The 12,404-nt window shown below is 41.9% G+C and overlaps 1 long non-coding RNA gene across 2 annotated transcripts in view; it reads left to right on the top strand.

Moving 5' to 3' along the window:
• The window catches only part of LOC114012542 (uncharacterized), a 65,486-nt gene that overhangs the window by 4,893 nt on the left and 48,189 nt on the right, over positions 1–12,404 (top strand). The window contains exons 1-3 of one of the 2 annotated variants that reach the window (XR_003555073.2): positions 6,319–7,051; positions 10,321–10,443; positions 10,674–10,796. This is a non-coding gene — a long non-coding RNA (uncharacterized LOC114012542). Of the gene's footprint in view, positions 1–6,318; positions 7,052–10,320; positions 10,444–10,673; positions 10,797–12,404 lie in introns of those variants that run through there. The other variant, XR_008749151.1, reaches the window with a different exon arrangement.

The following is a 12,404-nucleotide window of genomic DNA, read 5'->3' on the forward strand; positions in this document are numbered from 1 at the left end:
TATCCCACGTACAGTAGGCAGAGAGATTTAACTCTTTGTTGATGGAGCATCTGTGTATTGGTTATTTATTAAGCAAATGATATCTTGCATTAGAAGATGTTCCTATATCACATGCTACTTTTAACTCGAACAATTACTGTTATAGCAGATATTTAAGAGAAAAAAATTGTAATTTTTTAGGCATATTAAAATGTTCACTGATTTAAAATTAATAAAACTTTCATGTAGTTACAGAATATAGCTGTATCCACAACCAATATATGTCTGTAGTTATTGATTCTCTTGAAATGCTATTTCACTAATAAGAGCAAATGTTGTTCCATAAAAAGCAAGGAGCTTATGTTGATCCCTGTAATTACTGTTATAGCAGATGGAACATACATGTCCAGCTCATTTCAGAAGCCCCAGGCACAGTATTCTTGCAGTTATGAAGAATCACTCTCACTTCCATGAAAAGGAATGGCATTAAAGATAAGCTGTGAACTTTTCTTTGATCCCTACCACACAGGAAGTGCACTGTTGAAGGGCCGTGGCAAGCCTTGAAAAAATAGTTAAAAAGAAATGAATGCCGCACAAAGTGCCCTGAGCACTGGAAAACGCTGGTTTTCAATGTTAACTATTCCCAGTGTGAAGCTTTTATTTCAGTGATGGTCATACTTTGAGGCAGGCCAGCCTAATGAGTCAGCTTTCTGGCCAGAATCCTGCATAGATTGTTAACAAGTAGTATCCCAAAAAACAGCAGGGCAAAGGTTCCTTCTCACACTGTACAAAAGCCATCTGTTTGGGCTTCAGGTTTAGCTACTATTGCATGGAATCAACATTCTATTGAACATAAAAATCTCATTTAAAGATTGTCTAATGATTAATATCTGCAAACTGTCTTTTGTTGGATCCCAACAAAAAGCCTGTCAAGTCATATATTAATTGAAGCATGACAAACAACTGTTTTTCTCACAGATGATGGCAAAAAAGCAACAATTTAAAGGGCTACAGTTGCTAATTTGGAACAAAAATGAAAGATGGGATCTGGATTCTTTTCTTTTGGCTTGTACTTTATCATCGGGATTTCTGAAAGCAGCTGGAACTTCTGCTAAAGAGAAACAGGGTCTGGCTCGCTCCGCTGTGTATAGCACTGCCTGTGCCAGCTGAGCTGTCTTTCCCAGTGGAAGAGTTCCGTGCTGTGGGAGGGCATGTGGTGGTGGTGCCTCCTGTCCTCCTGGCTCTGTCAGAGCAAAGCCCAGCTCTCTGCGGGAGTCCAGGAGAGGATGCCCAGAACCCTTCCACTCTTGGTTGCCCTGGCAACGGCATCTTCCTTTCTGAGCTGCTTCTCTACCACAGGTACTGTCACATACCCCAGGGCTGCAGCTGCCTTTTGCTCTTGGCCCCTTTCTGTCTAGGTTTCCGCTAATGCAAACCAGGAGTAGGTTAGGCATAACCTTACTAGCGAGAAGGTTAGCGTCCCTCTTGCATATATTGACCTCCCATTGATTCTGGCAAGAATGGCGTATGAACTAACACTTACTACATAACCATGAAGTAACTAACCTTACTAGTTGGTTCCAGTAAAGATGTCCCTAGTACGTAAGTCTCTTCAGATCAACCACTCACCTCAGTCAGTCTCTTCAGATCAACCACTCACCTCAGTCTGTTGTCTTTGATATTTTGTTGAGTATTCACAAAACATCTGTAGCAAGATGTAGCAAGTGCAGATAATAGAAATCCTCTGCCCTCCCACTCTATCTGTAATTTTTTGTGCATTGTGCAATCTTCCTTCTGCAGTGTGGTAAGGGTACATACAGATGTCTGTAAATGGCTTTTTGACGTGGGTGTAAAAAGCATGTCAAGGCTTGTGCTAAAAATTTAGTGCAGCAGCTGTATAGTAGTGCTTGGCCCCATTCTCTGGCCCTCTCTAGTTTACCCATATGGACATGTCTGTGAGTCCTGCAAGACTAATAAGTGCATCCAGAAGGAAGCTGCAGAATGTGACCTATACAACCTGTTTAGTCATAAATTGCTCCTAAGTTGTAATTTCAATGAAGCTCTTGCCAGCAGCTCCTTTCATTGTAGTCATCCTGTCCTGCATCTAATGGCTGAACAAGATGAATTCGGGAAAGTTGCATTTGTAAGAGATAAGAAAGCTTAATTCTTATATTTACAGGAAAAAATGTGACCTGAAAACCTCGGCAACCTGAAGTTTCATCTAGGTTTATCTCAAGACTTTTACTAAGGAAGACAGAACTGCCTTAAAAGACAACAGCCAGCTGCCTCCTGAGAGAAAAGGGTCTCCTTCGTAGGGACAGTAGCTTTGGACAGATGACATGCAATTGAGCTGATGTAGTAGGGCTGAACTAGTGGAAGTAGGAACTGCACTTGGAGATTGTATATATGGTGTTCTGGAACCCTCTGCTGACATGGAAAGAGTGGTGTCTGCCTCCTTAGCCCTCAGTAAAGTGGCTTGGAAGCATCTGAGATAAGCTGCTCACATCTCCAGGGAGTCGTGTTTGTTGCTGGAACCTGTGCAAGCTATGTGAGATTGAGGAAGGTTATGCCAGTGGAGGCCTCGCCCAGCACAGCCTTAAGAAATTGAATTCTCACTCAACGGGGCTACTCTCTTGTGAGGTTGTTCTCTAAGGAAGAGGAAAAAGCCTTAAGATAAACCTAACTACTTTCAACTTGCTGAGCTGTCCAGGGAGACACTTTGTAATGCTGAAGGTGAAATAAGGTGATACTGCTTCCTTCCTTCATATGATGCTTCCAGTAAAAAGCAGATCTGCTTCATCTGCCTTTCATTCATCGTGATTTTGGGACTTTATAGTTGTTGTTGAAGAAGTATTGTAGCCTTTTCCACATAGGGACTTTGCTTTTGCAGAGTCTGCAAACAGTAGTAGCTATCAGTTGTTAAGATGAATTTGTTTAATGAAACAGACTAGGTGGTGGGAGGGAGGACAAGCCTTTCCTTCCACTTGGGTAATCAACCTTTATGAAATAATTTGCGTGCCAAGAAGAATAATGTATACTTTAAGATTTGAAATGTTTTCTACTGGGTAAAATAGATGTTACAAAAGAGGAGACTGTGTGCAAATGTGAGAATTAACTGAAGGTGAAAGTGAAACCAGAAGCATTCTGTTACTACCCTCCTGCGATCTGAGTGCTGCTTTTAAAGCCAATAGGTTTTGCTCATGTTCGGGTTCTGTTTGGTTCTGCGTTCTCTTTTGGTAGTTTTGCACTATTGAAAAGTAGTGTAGAACAACAGTAGAAATTAGCCTTTCAGATCTATTTGGTTATGTTCTTCAGGCGTATAAGGTAGAAGGAAGCTTTCATACGGATTAGCAGTCCTTAATCCTTCTACACACCGATTCATTGGAGCGCCTAAGTGTGTACTTAAAACTAAGCACGGAAGTAGGCCCCTTCCAACCGTTAGGCTATTTGCATGCTGAACTTTACAGAAGTATTCATGGGACTTACCCAGATCAGGATCATAAACAGGGACTCTGACATGGCTGCAAAGTACATTAATACCAGCTCTAATCTTTCCTGAACTGTTTCACATCTTTGGGCTGTTTGTGCATGCTTTCTCCAATGGGTAACTTGAACTTGTACTTGTCTGATCCATTCTTGAGAAGCTTCCTGGTCCCTTAGAGTTCAGCAAAGCAGTGTTTCGTCATGCATGCCACCCATAAACAAAAGAACTGTCCTTTTCCCAGTGTTCTCTGACTTCAGCAAAATTATGGAAGCAGAATGTGGCTTTTGACCTACTGTTTAATCCCCCAAAATTTGCCATTGGTTTTAAGATCATGTGTGTACTGTGATAGAGGATGGTAGGTAGGCTCTTACATCTTGTGTATTACTAGTTAAGAATCAACATCAAACAGGAATCAGATGTTCTCCAAAGCTTGTGATGCCTGTGTCCTATAGACGAGTGTCCCCAGCCCTTTCCAATATATTCTATACATTATTGATCTTGGTAACATTTGTGCAGTTGCCTGCAGGCTCTGTTCTGCAGTTTGTTCCCAGGTTTTCCCATAATTCAGATGTCTCAGTTACTGCTTGTCCTTTGCATAAGTTGAATGCAGCCTTTAAAAAACCAAAAAGTGAATGCATTGGGCCATTTGAGAGCTGTAGCTGTGTTCTCCTTTCTTTGAAGTTATAGCAGCTCATACAGAAAACTTGACCCAAAGTTCAGGGAGGGTGGTAGGAAGAGGAAGAATCTTGTTGGGCTTGTATGAGGGTGCAAATATGTGCAGGTGTGGATTTATCTATGGGTCGGTACCTTGCCCATGCAGTGTCTGTGTTGCAGCCTTGACCGTATGATTCTACTTCCCTTGAAATATAGCTGCTTGCAGAGGTGTTGAAAAGACTTTACAAATGAAGTTACGAGCAAGAGTTAAGTGCTAGTTCCCAAACTGTTCACAGAAGAGGCTTTCAAATCCACCAGAGTGATTTGAATATCCAATTCCTCTTTTAATAGGAGGTACTCATATATCCAAATGGCACCGAGAATCTCGGCCTCTGTTTATATTTACATTAGCCTCTCTGTGTGACTTACATATGCAATATTTTACACGTGCGTATTGCCAAGCTAAAATTGCCATGTTACAGTAGTGCACCTGTCAGTCATTGTGATGTCTGTTTTACTTCAGGGAGGGGCAGGATCAAATGGAATAGTTGCATTGTGTTTGCTGACCCTAGATGTATATTTTCTATAGGAAGTGGGTTTGTTTGCATGAACAGCAGCGACAAGAGAAGAAACACCATATATCTTAGCCAGCTTCAGTAAGTTTAGTCTTGTTGGTGTTTGAGTAGTAAAGGGAAAACACAGAAGAAAATGAATGGAAGAAAATGTTATTCGAGTTTTGCTTGTAGCTTATAAGCCTGTAGCAGCTCTGTAAAAGTCTCCATAAATTACAAAGCTTTAAAGGACCGCGAAGAACTACTGGGAAAATTGCTGAAAGGAATTCTCTGTATTATAGGGATCAAATTGCAGATAGACATCGGTATTATATAGTGACCAGCATCGTTTCTTATCTGTAACCTAAGTGATATTGCTGTCTTTATTTTAAGATGATGAATTAGACTTCTTTTGAAATGCTTCCAAACTACTTACTAGGATGTTTTGTCTGGACAGCCTAACTGCTAGGCTGCTAGGAAAGTTTGATAGGTTTCTGGTGCTGCAGTGATTGTGCACTGCAAAGGAGGCTCCAGGCAGCTTCACTGGGACATTTTGTTAGGGAGACTTACGGTAATTTGGTACAGTCCAGGTCAATATATAGTAAGTCCTAAAGTAGAAGAAAAAAACAAAAGATGGTACAGTCAAGGCTGCAATGGTCTATCCATTGGAACTGCAAACTATGGACACATAATAATGGAAAATATATAGCCTCATAAGCAAAAATGTAACAAGGAGCCGTCAGCCTATGGTCTACTTTACAAAAAGTGTGTATCCACTTGAAGAATTTTAAAAAGCAGCAAGAAATCAAAGCCTTTTGTTCTACTTGTTTTGTTCTGCTTACCACAGTTTTATTATAGTCTGAATGGATGCTAGTGTGCACATCAGGCTGGCTGGCTGGGTACTGCCTTCTCGGAAGTTTTAGAAATGTGTTACAGCAGAGGGCAGCAGGGACCTACCTCTGCGTAGAGCTGTTCTGTATTGCAAGCGTGCGAGTGCTGTTTTCTCCCCACTTCCCTGCTATCATGATATTCAAGGGCCACATAAAGCTTATAGAGGGGAGCTGCCACAACTGTTGTCGCTGCACTTGTCACAGTGAATGCAAGGTCTGTGTTTGTGGATCCATTTCTAGTCAGCGACTGATTCTCTAGATTTGATGTATGCTACAAAGAATCCACACCCAACCTGATGGCAGAAACTGGGCAATTTTTACGTCTGTTCAGTATCCTCTAACTGTTAGTAGAAGGGAAATGATGTGACAAACTGTACAGCTCATCCTCAAGCATGTTTTTCTGCTAGCTGCTGAAATACCTTAATCTTCTCCTGGAAAGCTGTTAATTTCCCAGTACAGTATTTAGGGTCTAAAAACCGGAGGCTAAAAGTGCATGCCTTCAGGGGGAAAAAAACAATGCTGCAAAGCAGCTTCAGCTGGGAACCTCTCCGACGATGCATACAGCGTGATGATGTCAACAGTGCTGGGATTACCTCCCGCTGCGCATCTCCTCATTGCTCACCCTCAGCATCTTCTGCCAGTGCTGGCGAGCCACTGCGGTTCGCTGGGCTTTAGCTGCTGTTTCCTCCTGGCAGTTCAGGTTAGTGTTCCAGCACAGCCAGCCACCTCAGTAGGTCTGGGGGTTCCCTTCTGTCCTGTTTCTATTTCCTGATGGGGAGACATGCTCGAACACCCGCTTCTCTGGCTTGGTGGACTTGTGTCCTGGCAGCAAGTGCCTCTGAACGTAGGGCCGGTTCACAGCAGAGATCAGCAGAGGCTTTGAACTGGCTCCCTCCTTTAATTGGGAGTAGCCTGGGTCTGATGAGCTTCCAGACAACATTGCAAAGCTCAGCTTTTCCCCCGCCCCCGGCTTCTCCAGGCATGTGAGAGTGTAGGTGTGTGTGAAGGAGGGAGTTGTCTTTGTGAAGAATTGTTCAGGAGAGTGGGGGATTTACTCATTTCCTAGTTTACTGGTGAGGATCTGCCTTGTGTATTGCTACACCTAGGATGCATTTTTAACTTTTCTCTGGTAACTATAGCATATGTACAGATGGACTTCCTGAAAGACAGATAAGACATACTACGGATTACACAGACTGTGCATAGGGGCACAAGGAATGTGGCTGGCAGTAGAAGTTCCTAGTTCTTGCAGTGATTCATATTTTTTTTAATGGAGACGTTACTAGATAGTCTGGTTTCTTTTTTATCTTATCTTCCTTTGTTTGCCTGTACGCTTGTAAAGGATAGGCTGAAATCAGGACTCACGTAGCAGAGCAATTCACAAAGTGGGTTGCTTCTGAGGCCAGACCAGTCCTATCTGTAAAGGACAAAGGCTGCTCACTGCATGGTTGTTCAGAGCTATTCAAGGATGGAAAATGCAAGAAATAATAGAGGTGAGCTGCAGCTTCCAAAGATACGCTGTATCTTGTTCTGGTGCTTCTCTTTCCCTATTACTGAAATTAAACCCATGCCAGGTGAAGTCCCATTTTGGGCAGACAACTGTCTTGCAGGATAAGCAGCAGGAAGGGGAGTCAGGGAAGTGAGTTATTAAAGTCTTTTGCTTTGGTAATGCATGCAGCTTGTCATGTTGTAGCATTGTCATAACTCCAGCGTTGCATTATTGCAGCTCTGTGTTCAGATGACCTCTTTGTGCCGTGCTCTTGTGCTGCAGGGGATCAGGGAATACTTGAATGTCTGCCTGCTTCTCAGAGTTGTGCCCAAGATGCTCTGATGCAGGAAACATTTACCAGGTACCGGCTGGAGAACACACACCTCTCCAGGCAATCTCTGCTTTCAAAGCTAAATAACCCTGAAAAATTCCTTTTAGAAACTGGTTTCTCTATGCATAGCTATAGAGATTGCTTTTATAAAACCATATTTAAAAAAAAAAAGCACAGAACTGACCACACAAAAAATCAGTGAGATGATTTTAATATAGAAAGTTAGCTAATGATTGTTCCCCTAAAATATAACCATTTGGACAGATAAATATACTTTCAATACACATTTAAGTCCAAATTTCAATACTTATACCTGAAGGAATAGCAAAGGGCATAAGAGAGACCTGTGTAGTTCTAAGAAATCTTTAAATAGATGTTGTGTGGTATATTATCACAGTTTCACCATGAAATGTGAAGAACACAGCTTGAAATGAACCTCTGTTCTCAGCCCAGCTTCTTGAGCAGATGGGTGTCAAAAGGCTGTTTTCTTCTGTGGGCATCAGAAGACTGAATGATTCGTCACGTAAAATGTACCAGGACTACAAAGACAAAGCATAGTTCATTAAAAGGATGTTTTGTGTTTAAATTTGAACTTGCTGTTTTGTCAGTGTAGATTTTTGATGTGAGTACTTGCAGTGGCTCTGTTCATGTCTTTTTAGAGAAGACCAGAATCACTGAAACTCTGGGAGAAAAGCTAAACCACATTATTCTTATCTAGTTTAGAGCCCTGCATATGCTGCATGATACCAGTGAGATAACTCCTCTCCTATCAAGTCATGCTGCAGCAGTACCTTGCTTATGTTTAATTATGTGCTGCTTATTAACAGAAAATGGTGAAAAGAATCAGCTGTTCAGAGGACGAGCAAAATTACTAAAGCAAAATAGTTGACAGTTTTCAGGCAAACAGATAGTGTTGGAAATCGCTGGTTAAGTAAAATGAAAGCATTTCATATATACAGACAGATTCTGTTTAAAATTTCAAGGAAAGCTTTTGAACCTTTTCTTAATTTGACAAGCCAAAAGTATCTCATTATAATTTTAGACGTTGCATACAATGTGAGTTGGTACAAAGCATTTTGAAAGGCAATTTCAGTATTTTATTTTGCCATTTTTTGTATTTTTAATTATAAAGCAAATTTGAATGTTTCAATGTCTTCCAGAGAGGATGGAAAGTATTTTGAAGCCAGTACTGCCTGATGTTGATCAGTATCTTATGCAGATGTGAGGTCAGCATGCTGGGTGGAGGAGTTACATTGCAGGAGTTAAGGGAAAATGAAGAAACAAATACGTTGAATCTGCACAGCCTATTTTAACCTTGGTCAGACTTTAATGGATGGTTGCTTTAATGTGCCTACCTGTAGCTGAAGCTGAACCAGAGGGCTGTTAGAAATGTTAAAAATCCTAGTGTGAGGTCTTGGGACTCCATCATCACTGGACTTTCCCATATTATGGGCATTTTGGTAAAGCTGTCACTGATGTGGAAATTTGAGGAAAGGTCTGAAGAGGGTTCACAAAAGCCATAGTTGATCCAAACACAGGGAAAAGAGCTTGGCAAGAGCAGAGCACCCAGCTGTTGAGGACCAGATAATATGATGGTGTTAGCTTCATTATATAGGCTTAGAATACAGTAACCTAGAGGAAATATTCCTATTCTTATAAAAAAGTGCTACATTACCTGATAGGTCCTTTGGTTTCCGGTGTCAGATCCATAGTCAGCCCTGTTCAGATAGGTAGGTATTGAAATAGGAAGGGAAAAGCAGCTGTTGTTACCCAGTTCCTCCTATTGGGTGTGAATTGAGAGGAATTTGGGCTCTGTATCTGTCTGTGTTATTGTTTGGGGACTAAACTGCTAAGTAAACTGTGTGTCCTAGCTCATCCTCTGGTCTGCTCCTGGCAGGGTGCTGAAATGTCCCTACAGAGATCCTGTAGCGTTACTAGCAGGATTTGTGACGGCACGATTTTGGCGGCGTCCATAAGGAAAAGCACTGAGGCAATAAATTTCACACAGGTCACTTGTATATCCTTAATAAGAAGCTTCTAGCACATGACTAAGAGGAAAGTAGCAGTACAATTGCTTCTTTATGTTCAACAGATGTTTCCCAAACTAGGTAGTAAATTCCTAAGACCTACACCATGAGCTAATCTTCCCTGGAGTAACACCCTCTGCTACCTCGGAATCGTTATGATTATTACTGTTACGTAGACATGCTGGGGATCAAGATTTCATTGCTTTGAGGTGTGCAGTATGCAGAGCAAGAGGGGCCGCCTGATGTTAAGAGATTCAACCTAAATGGAAAGACAGATGAAGGGAAGCATTGCAGTATGCTTGAGTCGTGTGTTTTCTCATTGGTCTTTGCTTACTTTGAAATACAGCTTTCACTTTGCCCTGCTTTCAAATTCTTAAAAAATCCTTTTAGAAGAAATTAGGCAGAGGTTAATAATAGCTTTACTTTGAAATCTGCTTATACTTTACATAACATAAAAGCCTGCCTGTCTAGGTTAGATGTCTGCTTAGTTCTGTGCCACCTTGTATGAACACAACAAGTAAGACTCAGTCTTAAACAACAGAAGGTCAACTGAATTCCTGTTAATTCATTTCTTTTAACTCCCAGAAAGAGAAGGGGGGCGGGGGGGGGGATTGGCGCAGAATAGAATGACACTCAGATGGTGAACTTCTCATGTAATTTCACAAACAGAGGTAAGTTTAGCCTGTTTATCCACAGTCTCTACTTTGGGATCAAGTACAGCCTTTTCCTATTCCAAAGGAGAGAGTGTTCACCTCATTGAGAACACCACTGTGGCCAGCAGACAGCGTCTGGCACATCGTCTCGCAGCTACAAGGAGGGCTTCAGCTCTTAAAGTGAGTGCACCCAGCTATGATGATCTGTATAGAAGATTCCTGGATATTGGGTTTTCTTTTTCTTTTCCCTTTCTTTCAACAGCTGGGAAAACTTCCATGAGTTTCAGACCTGCGTTGTAGCTGAAAATTAGACAGCTTGGGTTTTGCCAGCATGCAGTTCTCCTGGCCACACTCACATGCTGCTCTGACACTGACTGCTACTGAGGTAAACCATCCTGCTCCTCTGAGATCAAATGGGGTGCCAAGCAAACACAGCCAAGAGGTTTTGGTAACGCAGTTAGCCTGGGTCCCTTGGCACAGCACCAGATCATGTATGTATGCGTTTGCAGCCCAAAATATATTAGCCTGCATAGCTGCCGAGCTGCATGATATAGTAATACCTAGCTAGCTCCCTGCTTTCACTTCTCGTTGACTTTTGCTATTGTTGCTTTTCAGATTTGTCTCTTAGAGGAGTATCTGGCTTTGTTTCCTGCAGAGAAAATGGTAGTTTGAACTTTTCTCACTCAAGAAAGCATCACTGAGTCAAGGGCTTTCTATCCTCAATTCAGTAGACTTCAGGTGAGGTCCTAAATCTGCTTGTGTTGTATTTTCTTTCTATTTTAGCCACACTTAAATTACTTCCCTTGTAATATTTCTTGGCCCTTTGAGAAAAGTTTTGGTTTAATATTGTACGTTACTGTCATTAACGTGCCAATGACTCTGTCTTCAGTATTGCTGAGGATGCTGAGAAAGATGCCTGGAGACATCCCCCTTCTTTTCATATTTCAAATTCATATTTAGCCTTACTCTTTCAGTATTTAGGGAGTTCTTAGTTTACATGACCTGGTTCGTATCTGAGAGGAGCTGAATCAATTTTGAGAGGAAGCTGTGTGTAAATTATCTTCTATAATCTAACCCTGTATCTGATGCTTCGTTTCTGTTTGCTGGTGGTATGTCTAAAATGAAACAAATGGCAGCAATATCTGCAACTGAAATTAACCAAAGATTTGTGTTTTAGAGACCCATTCAGTAGATTGCTCCTACTTTTCTTATCCTCTGTATGCCTATAGATTTTCTTTTGTGTCTCAGAATGTGTTCATTTTATTGGCAATAGATGTTGTCATTACTGCCACAGAGCAGAGCTCAGCAGTTTTTCAGGGATGCTTTACTATATTGCATTTTGTGTCCCAAGATGGAAGTCAAATGTCTTGTCAGAAATTTAGCAGAACCCAAGAGACGCTTCCTCATGAAGAAATAAGATGCAACCAGACATTTTAGCAAAGGTGGTGGTCTAGCTCTGGCTGAGTTCAGTGCTCAGTGGGCACCAGAACCCACTGCCTTTCACTGAGGTTACCACAGGTGCTGTAGTTCCCAGGTCTCCTGCACATGATTCAGCATTTGTCTATATGAGAAGTTTGCTGTTGAGGTGTGGTGGGATGGCCATGGCTGGCAGCCAAAGTCCCACCAGCTGCTTGGTCGCATTCCCCTGCAGGAAGGGGAGACAGAATAGGAAGAACAGGAATGAGAAAGCTTATGCATTGAGATGAAGACAGGGAGATCACTTCCAGTTACCATCATGGACAAAACAGGCTAGACTTGGGGAAAATTAACTTAACGTATTGCCAATTATTATATATGTATTTAATTACTGATTTGGGTATTGGAAAGCAAAAAGACAAATTAAAGAAAACATCTTTCCTTCCCCCTTTCCCAGGCTTAACTTCACTCCTGATCCCTCTCTTCCCCTTCTTTATCACCACAGGTTATGTATGATGGGTCCCTTCAGTGAGGCAACGGGGAGTGGGCTCACAGTCAGTAGCTAGAAATGGTGGCACTGTGCCCTGTGCTGGATGCCACGCACAGCAGTAGCGTCAGGAGGACACCCAAGGATGCCCAGTGACAGGGGAGCCTGTGTTGGCCCTTGTCTCAGTGTCCATGGTTGAGTGTGAAGGTGCTCAGCACTTTCCAGGATTAGGCTATCAATAATAAACCATTTTAAATATCTCAAAAGCAGTGCTGTGATGACAACCCCAGTAATTAATTGCATTACTTTTAATAGACCCTTCAAATACTGCCAAGTCAGTGACATCTGCTGCAGTGTGGAAATACCTTCAGGGAAGAACATTTTTAATACAGTAATACCTCAAAAGGCAGGCCATAGATAGATAGGCTGAAAATGACCATGCA

Source organism: Falco peregrinus, chromosome 11 (assembly GCF_023634155.1).
Source record: "Falco peregrinus isolate bFalPer1 chromosome 11, bFalPer1.pri, whole genome shotgun sequence".
Taxonomy (NCBI): domain Eukaryota; kingdom Metazoa; phylum Chordata; class Aves; order Falconiformes; family Falconidae; genus Falco; species Falco peregrinus.